The sequence below is a fragment of the Panthera uncia genome (genome assembly GCF_023721935.1).
Source record: "Panthera uncia isolate 11264 chromosome B2 unlocalized genomic scaffold, Puncia_PCG_1.0 HiC_scaffold_24, whole genome shotgun sequence".
In the NCBI taxonomy this organism is placed as follows: Eukaryota; Metazoa; Chordata; class Mammalia; order Carnivora; family Felidae; genus Panthera; species Panthera uncia.
The window spans coordinates 82441348-82453457 of record NW_026057580.1 but is presented as its reverse complement, the minus strand read 5'-3'; the positions used below and the strand labels follow the sequence as shown (position 1 = coordinate 82453457).

The following is a 12110-nucleotide window of genomic DNA, read 5'->3' as shown; positions in this document are numbered from 1 at the left end:
TTTTTGAGACAATTTGTGAGAGATAGAGTACAATCAGCAGAGGGGCAGACAGAGGGAGACACAGAATCCAAAGTGGGCTCCAAGCTCTGAGTTGTCAGCCCAGAGCCCAACGCAGGGCTTGAACCCACAAACCGTGAGATCATGATCTGAGCTGAAGTCGGACTCTTAACCGACTGAGCCACTCAGGCGCCCCGCCCCATTAACAAGCTCGCCTTGAATCACTACCCTATTATACTAGGACCAATTTAGCTGTATACTCCCAAAATACCATGCTAAGAATTTTAAAATATCAACAAAAAATTCTTTTTTTTTTTAATGTTTATTTACTTATTTCGAAAGAATGCATGTGAGCAGGGGAGGGGCAAAGAGGGACAGAGAGAACCCCAAACAGGCTCCGTGCTGTCAGCACAGAGACTGACACAGGGCTCCATCTTATGAACCATGAAATTACAACCTGAGACAAAATCAAGAGACACTTAAACTGACTGAGCCACACAGGTACCCCCTAAAATTCTTTACTATAGATTTACTAATATATTTTATACCAACATACTTCAATGAACTGTTTGCAAAGTGTTAAATAGAAGCCATAAATCTGTACTATGCCTGGGTTATTATGATAGTATGGTATGCTATCTTCGTTTCATTTCTATTGCTATACCCCTACAATCCAAACATCTATTTAAAACCTAAATCAGCCACAAAAGACAAGTCCATAGAGGTAGATAAGTGGTTGCCAGGGGCAGAAATAGTGGTGACTGCTTATGTATATGGGGTTTCTTTAGGGGTGATACAAATGTTCTGGGATTAGAAAGTGGTGATGGTTGCACAACTTTGTGGATGTACTAAAAACCATGGAGTTGTAAACTGCAAAAAGGTGACTTTCATGATATACAAATTATAACACATTATTTTTTTAAAAGCAAAACCAACTGTGCATAGGCCCCTAGCTTTTCCATAAATCATGACACTCATTTTCCTATGAATCTTCATGCCTTAAGCTATTTCCAAATGTCACTACAATTTCACCTCCCATTTGAGAAACAGATTTTGCACTGATTAGAGCACTCACTGAAAATAGCTCAAGGTATCACGTTTTCTTGTTTCCTAGTTAAGAGATGAAAAACATGTTTTCTTTGCTGCTCTGAGCCACTCCAAAACTCATTTTACTAGAGTTACTGTTTATTCCCAATATAAAGCAAGCCATCATGCTATATGCCTTAAACTTATACAGTGACATATATCAATTATTTCTTCAGTAAAACTGGGAAGAAAAATGTATCCCCAAATCCTACATTGGGGCATACTTTATAAAGCTTCTTTACTTTATCAACATTTTTATCACAAGCATTAGCAGCGGGATTTCTATTAAAGGGCATCTTTTACAAAGAAATGCAGTTTGTGATCACCTCAAGAAAGTTATCTGTGTGTAATGCCAGTAAGAAAACAACACAATATGGAGACATAAAGTCTGAGCAAACAGCTGAACTCTGTAGCTTAGCAATTCCTAGAATATCAAACACACATGAGTTGACGTTATGTCATCCAAACGATATTAATGACATAGATCTTCGGGGTCACTTGCAAGTAGCTGCAACTCTGAATAATAAACCCATAAATACCAACAGCTTACAGTAATTTTATGTGGTCAGTCTCTAAGAGTGATAAGAATAAACTACCGAGAGCACAGATGAAAGATTAATTCTACTAAGAAGGGTTGGAAAAGTATCTCAGAGATGGTGACAGTTAAGTCAGACCTTGAAAGATTACTAGAATTTTATCAGCAGAGGAAAGAAGAAATGGTTTATCAAGCAATGGGCACAGAATAAACAAAGGTGAAAAGATACGAAGTGTACAGAGCATCTTGATGCTGGCAAAAAATCCGACATGCTAGAGTGGGGGAAAAACTATACCCAAGGAAATACAGCCAGTCTGTTGAGTAGCAATTTCTTCACTGCAAATGGAAAATCCTTTTTCAATCATCAGCTCTGACAATTCCTTGCAAATAATTAAACTTTCGAAGGTAGTACTTTATTTTTATCATGTCTTATACTTTTAAAATGCCATGGATTTTGGGGCGCCTGGGTGGCTCAGTCGGTTAAAGCGTCCGACTTCAGCTCAGGTCACGATCTCGCGGTCCGTGAGTTCGAGCCCCACGTCGGGCTCTGGGCTGATGGCTCAGAGCCTGGAGCCTGCTTTGGATTCTGTGTCTCCCTCTCTCTCTGCCCCTACCCCGTTCATGCTGTGTCTCTCTCTGTCTCAAAAATAAATAAACGTTAAAAAAAATAAAATTTAAAAAAAAATAAATAAAATAAAATAAAATAAATAAAATGCCCTGGATTTAAAGAGTAATGCCTGAACTTGATTATAATATGTAATTCTTATTTTTAAACTTGAATCGTGTAACAGAATTTGATTGAGTAAATGAATTCAGTAGTAGAACTAAAAGCCTATATTCAATAGACCAAAAATACAAACATTTTAAAATTAAGCTGTGCTCGGGGCACCTGGGTGGCTCATTCGGTTGAGTGTCCGGCTTCAGCTCAGGTCATGATCTCACAGTGAGTTCAAGCCCCGCATCGGGCTCTATGCTGACAGCTCAGAGCCTGGAGCCTGCTTCGAATTCTGTGTCTCCCTCTCTCTCTGCTCCTCCCTGACTCATGCTCTGTCTCTCTCTTTCAAAAATAAATAAAAACATTTAAAAAAAATTTTTTTAATAAAAATAAAAAAAATAAAATTCATCTGTGCTAATGTATTTTAAAATGAAATCTTTGGGGCACCTGGGTGGCTCAGTCGGTTAAGCGGCCAACTTCGGCTCAGGTCATAATCTCACGGTCCGTGAGTTCGAGCTCCGCGTCGGGCTCTGTGCTGACAGCTCAGAGCCTGGAGCCTGTTTCAGATTCTGTGCCTCCCTCTCTCTCTGACCCTCCCCCGTTCATGTTCTGTCTCTCCCTGTTTCAAAAATAAATAAAACGTTAAAAAAATTTAAAAAAACCTGACTTTAAAATGAAATCTTTATTCTTAAAAAGCTGTATTGTCAATACAATATAACCAAACAAATTCTAAATTGTTTAATTTGGAACCAAGAACATTATTTCAAACATTTCTAGATGATTTTAGTCTTAAATTCACCATAATATTGTGCTATTTTAAAAAGAACAAAGATTTTGGATGACATATAGTACAGAAGTAAAAATAATTTATTTCCTAACACAAGACAAACTAAGTTCATTAATAAGTTAACAGTAATAATAATATTTCATTAGTAAGGTCACTTTAGGCTAAAGAGAAGGAGATCTTCCTCTTCCCAGATGCAGCCTGAGGTGACCTCTGAGAATGGTTTTCTATTCACTTGACCCAAAAAACCCCTACAAAATCATGCAAATCAAGAGGTTCAAATCATCATGTTCACTTTAAGAACACATGTGAAACTTCCCAGGCCATCAAGGGTTTGCATATCTGAAAAGCCACCGAGTATTTAAAGGATGTGACTTTGCAGAAGCAATGTGTGCCATTCCATTGCTACAATGGCAGAGTGGTAGGTGTGCCCAGGCCAGAGAGTGGGGCTGCACACAGGGTCAGTGGCCTAAAAAGAGAGCCGAATTTTTATTGCACATGCTTAAAAATGCAGAGAGTAATGCTGAGTTTAAGGGTTTAGATGCAGATTTTCTGGTCATTGAGCACATCTAGCTGAACAAAGCCCCCAAGATGTGGCATGGAACTTACAGGGCTCACAGTCAGATTAACCCATACGTGAGCTCTCCCTGCCACACTTTCAGTGAGATGATCTCTTTTCAGTGAGATAATCCTTACTGAAAAAGAGCAGACTGTTCCCAAACCAGAAGAGGAGGTTGCACAGAACAAAAATATACCCCAGAAGAAACTGAAGAAGGGGCACCTGGGTGGCTCAGTCAGTTAGGCAACCAACTTCGGCTCAGGCCATGATCTCATGGTTCATGAGTTCAAGCCCTGCATCGGGCTCTGTGCAGACAGCTCAGAGCCTGGAGCCTGCTTCAGATTCTGTGTCTCCCTCTCTCTCTATGCCCCATCCCCACTTGCATTCTATGTCTCTCAAAAATGAATAAACATTTAAAAAAAATTTTTTTTAAGAAGAAACAAAAAATTATGTCCCAGGAGTAAATTCTGCATAAAATAAATGCAAATAAAAGTAAAAATAGAAAGAAAAAAAAAGTACAGGGAGGGTAAAACAACAGAAGCCTAATTATGAACATTAGAGAACATGGACATAAATTTCTTGAGAGATAAAGTCAGGGAAGTAAATACCATAGTAGTCTTCCCATGTGTGCATCAGACACATACCTAGATGAGAGCTTTCCCTTGATAAACATCTAGGGTAAAAAAAAAAAAAAAATGTGATAAAAGCATGTATCCCTTTTCTACTTCTAAAATATCCCTTTGGTTATATGCATTTGGAAATTTCTCATTGTTGAAAATTATTAAAATTGAGAAGTCACTGAAAAAAATATCCAATGTCCATTTGTAAGGTCTTTAGAAATATTAAAAATACTTAAAAGTACCTCCAATTTAATTTTGTATAAAGAGAAAGGAATAAATAAAAGAACTACAAAAGATATTCTTAAGCACATTCAACTTGAATTATAATTAAATACAAAACAACAAAATAGTGGGCAGTCAGAAATGCCAAAAAAATAATAAGTACACAAAAACTAATGGGAATATTTCAAAAGGACAGAGGAACCACCTCAAAGTAACTCCCACTGATCAAATCTGAGACAATTTGAGCAACAAAATAGTGACAATAATAAATTATAGCCCAGTGAATAATACAAGCATCCATAAAAGTATAAATTAAGCACTCCATAAAAATATAAATTAATAAATTAGTAAACAAATAGGGGAAGAAGGGAAAACTCTTCCTTACTGTAGAATGCCAACTTACAAATGTAGAAGGAGTGATGGAACAGAAAAGTCATCATTGTGGTGGTTGTAAACAATGGAATTGACAATGTGAATAGTGACTGGATGAACAAGATAGTGATGTAATACTGGGATATCTCCCCTGATGAAATACTAATCAAAGAAGAAAACGATGGCTCACAGTGGAGAAACCTGACAGAGAACAACAGGACTAGATGATCAAATTTAAGATCTCTAGTAGCAGTTAACTCTGTGTGCCCCACGATGCAGTGCATGAAAAACACAGTATAATTTTTGTAGTATTCCTACCAAGATCATTACCTGAATCTGGTCCTAAAAGAAACATCAGATGGAGGGAGACATCAACAGGAAGATGGCGGCATAGGAGGACACTGGGCTCACCTCATCCTGCTGATCTATAGATTCCACCCACATCTGCCTAAATAACCCAGAAAACCGCCGGAAGACTAGCAGAACGGACTCTCCGGAGCCAAGCGTAGACAAGAGGCCCACGGAAGAGGGTAGGAAGGGCAGAGAGGTGGTGCATGCTACACGGACTGATGGGAAGGAGCCGGGGCAGCGGAGGGGCAGCCCACCAGGCAAGGCAGAGCCCCTTGAAAAAGCAGAGGGGCCAGAGTCCGTGAGTTCTGACAGCTAGCGGGACTTAACATCTGGAATGTTAAAAGTCAACAGCTCTGCTCAGAGAGCAGGAGGGCTAGACGACACCGGGAGGGAGAGTTGTCGAGCCCCGGGAGACAGAGCTGAGCTTGGCAGGGGAACAAAGGCGCTGGCAAGCGCCATTTCCCTCTCCCATCCTCCAGCTGAAATTCCAAAAGGAACCAGTTCCTGTCACCAAACTTGCTTGCACCTCGCAAATGCCCAACGCTGTGCTTCTGTGGATCCATCCCTCTGATGGGCCTGCCTCCCTCCTGGTGCTACAGGGGACCACCATCAGCAAAGCTAGCTAAACCTGCCCCTCCCGCCCCTGCGCACCTTGCGGATCCACCCCAGCTAATATGCCAGATCCCATCGAAGCAGCACCACAAGCCTGGCAGTCTGCAAGTAGCCCAGACAGAGGCCACACCACTTCACAGTGAGTCCTGACCCTGGGAGAGGGGAAGATAAAGTACACACCAGTCTGACTGTGGCCCCAACGGTGGGCTGGGGGCAGACATCGGGCCTGACTGCGGCCCGCCCACCAACACAAGTTTCTCTGGACAGCACAGGGGAAGTGCCCTGCAGTTTGGAGCTACCGCAGGAACTACCAAAAATGATGACACGTAAGAATTCTCCTCAAAAGAAACTCCAGGAAGTAGCGACAGCTAACGAATTGATCAAAAACGATTTAAGCAACATAATGGAAAAAGAATTTAGAATAATAGTCATAAAATTCATCGCTGGGCTTGAAAAAAGCATAGAGGACAGCAGAGAATCTATTGCTATAGAGATAAAGAGACTAAAACCTAGTCATGGGTAACTAAAAAATGCTATAAATGAGGTACAAAATAAAATGGAGGCAGCCATAGCACAGACTGAAGAGGCAGAGGAAAGAATAGGTGAATTAGAAGATGAAATTATGTGGGGCGCCTGGGTGGCTCAGTCAATTAAGTGTCCGACTACAGCTCAGGTCATGATCTCACAGTCCGTGAGTTCAAGCCCCGTGTTGGGCTCTGTGCTGACAGCTCAGAGCTTGAGCCTGCTTCAGATTCTGTGTCTCCCTCTCTCTCTGCCCCTCCCTTGCTCATGCTGTCTCTGTCTCAAAAATAAATAAAAACATTTTTTAAAATTTAAAAAAAAAGAAGATAAAATTATGGGAAAAGAGGAAGCTGAAAAAATGAGAAATAAAAAAATCCAGGAGTATGAGGGGAGAATTTGAGAACTAAGTGATGCAATCAAATGGAACAATATCCGTATCATAGGAATTCCAGAAGAAGAAGAGAGAAAGGGGCTGAAGGTGTACTTCAACAAATCATAGCTGAGAACTTCCCTGATCTGGGGAAGGAAACAGGCATTGAAATCCAAGAGGCACAGAGAACTCCCTTCAGACGTAATTTGAATCGATCTTCTGCAGGACATATCATAGTGGAACTGGCAAAATACAAGGATAAGGAGAGAATTCTGAAAGCAGGTAGGGATAAACAGGTCCTAACTTACAAAGGTAGACACATAAAGGGCAGTAGCAGACCTATCTACTGAAACTTGGCAGGCCAGAAAGGAATGGCAGGAAATCTTCAATGTGATGAACAGAAAAAATATGCAGCCAAGAATCCTTTCTCCAGCAAGTCTGTCATTCAGAATAGAAGGAGAGATAAAGATTTTCCCAAACAAACAAAAACTGAAGGAATTCATCACCACTAAACCAGCCCTACAAGAGATCCTAAGAGGGATTCTGTGAGTGAAATGTTGCAAGGACCACAAAGTACCAGAGACATCAGTACAAGCATGAAAGCTACAGACATCACAATGACTCTAAACCCCTATCTTTCAATAGTAACACTGAATGTAAATGGACTAAATGCTCCAACCAAAAGACATAGGGTATCAGAATGGATAAAAAAACAAGACCCATCTATTTGCTGTCTACAAGAGACTCATTTTAAACCTGAGGACACCTTCAGATTGAAAGTGAGGGGATGGAGAACTATCTATCATGCAACTGCAAGTCAAAAGAAAGCTGGAATAGCCATACTTATATCAGACAAACTAGACTTTAAATTAAAGGCTGTAACAAGAAATGAAAAAGGCATTAAATAATAATTACAGGGTCTATCCATCAGGAAGAGCTAACAATTATAAATGTCTATGCGCCGAATATGGGAGCCCCCAAATATATAAAACAATTAATCACAAACATAAGCAACCTTATTGATAAGAATATGGTCATTGCAAGGGACTTTAATACCCCACTTACAACAATGGATAGATCATGTAGACACAGGATCAATAAAGAAACAAGGGCCCTGAATGATACATTGGATCAGATGGACTTGACAGATATATTTAGAACTCTGCATCCCAAAGCAACAGAATATACTTTCTTCTCGAGTGCACATGGAACATTCTCCAAGATAGGTCACATACTGGGTCACAAAACAGCCCTTCATAAGTATAAAAGAATTGAGATCATACCATGCACACTTTGAGACCGCAATGCTATGAAACTTGAAATCAACCACAGGAAAAAGTCTGGAAAACCTCCAAGAGCATGGAGGTTAAAGAACACCCTACTAAAGAATGAATAGGTCAACCAGGCTATTAGAGAAGAAATTAAAAATATATGGAAACAAATGAAAATGAAAATACAACAATCCAAATGCTTTGGGATGCAGGAAAGGCAATCCTGAGAGGAAAATACATTGCAATCCAGGCCTATCTCAAGAAACAAGAAAAATCCCCAATACAAAATTGAACAGCACACCTAAAGGAAATAGAAGCAGAACAGCAAAGACACCCCAAACCCAACAGAAGAAGAGAAATAATACACAATACAGAATCTAAAAAATCTGTAGAGCAGATCAATGAAACCAAGAGTTGGTTTTTTGAAAAAATAAACAAAATTGATAAACCTCTAGCCAGGCTTCTCAAAAAGAAAAGGGAGATGACCCAAATAGATAAAATCATGAATGAAAATGGAATTATTACAACCAATCCCTCAGAAATACAAGCAATTATCAGGGAATACTATGAAAAATTATATGCCAACAAACTGGACAACCTGGAAGAAATGGACAAATTCCTAAGCATCCACACACTTCCAAAACTCAAACAGGAAGAATAGAAAACTTGAACAGACCCATAACCAGCAAAGAAATTGAATAAAGTCAATTCAAGAAACTGAATGAAGTCAAGCTTTCACTTTTTGCAGATGACATGATATTATACATGGAAAACCCAACAGACTCCACCATAAGTCTGCTAGAACGGATACATGAATTCAGCAAAGTCACAGGATACAAAATTAATGTACAAAAATCAGTTGCATTCTTATACACTAATAATGAAGCAACAGAAAGACAAAGAAACTGATCCCATTCACAATTGCACCAAGAATCATAAAATACCTAGGAATAAACCTAACCATGCTGAAAACTATAGAAAGCTTATGAAGGAAATTGAATAAGATACGAAGAAATGGAAAAACATTCCATGCTCATAGTAGAAGAATATTGTTAAAATGTCAATACTACCCAAAGCAATCTATACATTCAATGCAATCCCAATCAAAATTGCACCAGCATTCTTCTCGACGCTAGAACAAGCAATCCTAAAATTTGTATGGAACCACAAAAGACCCCGAATAGCCAAAGTAATATTGAAGAAGAAGACCAAAGCGGGATGCATCACAATCCCAGACTTTAGCCTCTACTACAAAGCTGTAATCATCAAGACAGCATGGTATTGGCACAAAAACAGACACATAGACCAATGGAATAGAATAGAGACTCCAGAATTGGACCCACAAAAGTATGGCCAACTAATCTTTGACAAGGCAGGAAAGAATTTCCAATGGGAAAAAAGTCTCTTTAACAAATGGTGCTGGGAGAACTGGACAGCAACATGCAGAAGAATGAAACTAGACCACTTTCTTATACCACTCACAAAAATAAACTCAAAATGGATAAAGGACCTGAATGTGAGACAGGAAACCATCAAAACCCTATAGGAGAAAGCAGGAAAAACCTCTCTGACCTCAGCGGCAGCAATTTCTTACTTGACACATCTCCAAAGGCAAGGGAATTAAAAGCAAAAATGACCTATTGGGACCTCATCAAGATAAAACCTTCTGCACTGCAAAGGAAACAATCAACAAAACTAAAAGGCAACCAACAGAATGGGAAAAGATATTTGCAAATGACATATCAGACAAAGAGCTAGTATCCAAAATCTATAATGAACTCACCAAACTCCACACCCAAAAAACAAATAATCCAGTGAAGAAATGGGCAGAACACTTCTCTAAAGAAGACACTTCTCTAAAGACATCCAGATGGCCAACAGGCACATGAAAAGATGCTCAACGTTGCTCCTCATCAGGGAAATACAAATCGAAACCACACTCAGATACCACCTCATGCCAGTCAGAGTGGCTAAAATGAACAAATCAGAAGACTACAGATGCTGGAGAGGATGTGGAGAAACGGGAACCTTCTTGCACTGTTGGTGGGAATGCAAACTGGTGCAGCCACTCTGGAAAACAGTGTGGACGTTCCTCAAAAAATTAAAAATATATCTATCCTATGACCCAGCAATAGCACTGCTAGGAATTTACCCAAGGGATATAGGAGTGCTGATGCATAGGGGCACTTGTACCCCAATGTTTATAGCAGCGCTTTCAACAACAGCCAAATTATGGAAAGAGCCTAAATGTCCATCAACTGATGAATGGATAAAGAAATTGTGGTTTATATACACAATGGAATACTACCTGGCAATGAGAAAGAATGAAATCTGGCCTTTTGTAGCAATGTGGATGGAACTGGAGAGTGTTATGCTAAGTGAAATAAGTCATACAGAGAAAGTCAGATACTATACATTTTCACTCTTATGTGGATCCTGAGAAATTTACCAGAAGACCATGGGGGAGGGGAAGGAAAAAAAAAAAAAAAGGGTTAGAGACAGAGGGAGCCAAAACATAAGAGACTCTTAAATACTGAGAATAAACTGAGGGTTGACAGGGGGTGGGAGGGAGGGGAAAGTGGGTGATGGGCACTGAGGACACCTGTTGGGATGAGCACTGGGTGTTGTATGGAAACCAATTTGACAATAAATTTCATATTAAAAATAAATAAATAAATAAAAAAGAAACATCAGATGGACCCTGGGAGGGTCAACCTTTAGAATATACGCTGTATACTCTACAAAACTATCAAAGACACAAAAGAAAAGAATGGGGACATATTCCAGACTGGAGGAGAATGACAAGATGGGTCAATAGAGCACATTTTCTCAGATGGACTGCAACTGATGAAATGTGAATAAGGTCCATGTACTGAACAGCAGTGTTATCAATACTGATTTCCAAACTTGGAGGGTTGACTATGGTTTGACAAGAATGTTCTGGTTTCTGAGAAGTGATGGGGCATTACTATCTGCAACTTCTTAGTTTCAAAAAGGATGAATGACAATGGGTATGTGATTATGCAATGAATGAGAAAGGAGGATACAGTAGATGACATTAATGGTTGGAAACTCTGGATGAGGGGAATTTTTTGTGCTACATTTGAAACTTCTATGTAAGTCTGAAACTATCTCAAAATAAGTTTTCTAAAAATTTACTGCTGGAATTCAGCTTATCTAAGGCAGGAACCACTTTTGTATAGAAAGAAATAAATGTGTTCTTCTCTGAAAATATTAATAAAGATCTGGTACCTGAGATCTGGTTAACTGTTAAATTAAGTGAACACAGCCCTGAGAATAAGGAAACTAATTAGCTAGCTAGCTAGCTATTAACTTTAGACAAGTCACTTCACTCCTTGGAAGTAATTTTCCTTATTTCTAAAATGAAAAGATTAAATGAGATTATCACAGGTCAGTGTTAAGAAGTCTGGGCAGGAATGTATACAGTCTTATCAGCTGATAAACAAATGCATGACTTAAGTTAAGCCATGGTGACTTCCAACACATTTATAAAACAAAAACCAGCACGGCTTCCAACAGCTGAAGGACCATCCGCCATTTTGAAAAGACAGAAAGTTAACACTGTTCTAAAATGCTTTCTATATAATTATGTATAGCAGATACAGGAACTACAAAATTTTTAAAAAATATCTATGGCAGATTGAAGAAACAGCCAAATTTTCAACCTAATTCTAAACTATCTTTGAAACCTAAAGATGCTGTCTTATTCAAGATATCTTGTGTTTCATTGTTGTTATATACAGCTCTGTTTATAATTAATAATTACTGAATAATGAAACCCAAACCAACAATATTGAACATAATCAGGGCTTTAAATATATGCACAACTTTTATTTTGGTATTAGCTTTTAACAAAGATGTTGTGCCTGGGTGGCTCACTCAGTTGAGCATCCAACTTCAGCTCAGGTCATGATGTCACAGTTTGAGTCCAAGCCCCACACTGGGCTCACTGCTGTCAGCACAGAGCCTGCTTTGGATCCTCTGTCCCCCTTTCACTCTTCCCCTCCCGGCTCACGCATAAAAAAATACAATACAATACAATACAATACAATACAATACAATACAATACAATA

At 39.2% G+C, this 12110-nt stretch overlaps 1 protein-coding gene and 1 pseudogene across 6 annotated transcripts in view; one reads left to right on the top strand and one right to left on the bottom strand.

The window, feature by feature from the left end:
• The window catches only part of LOC125938893 (tRNA (guanine(10)-N2)-methyltransferase homolog), a 93071-nt gene that overhangs the window by 21960 nt on the left and 59001 nt on the right, over positions 1–12110 (bottom strand). The gene's annotated exons all lie outside the window — the stretch shown is intronic.
• LOC125938897 (60S ribosomal protein L17-like) lies at positions 3337–4718 on the top strand (annotated as a pseudogene).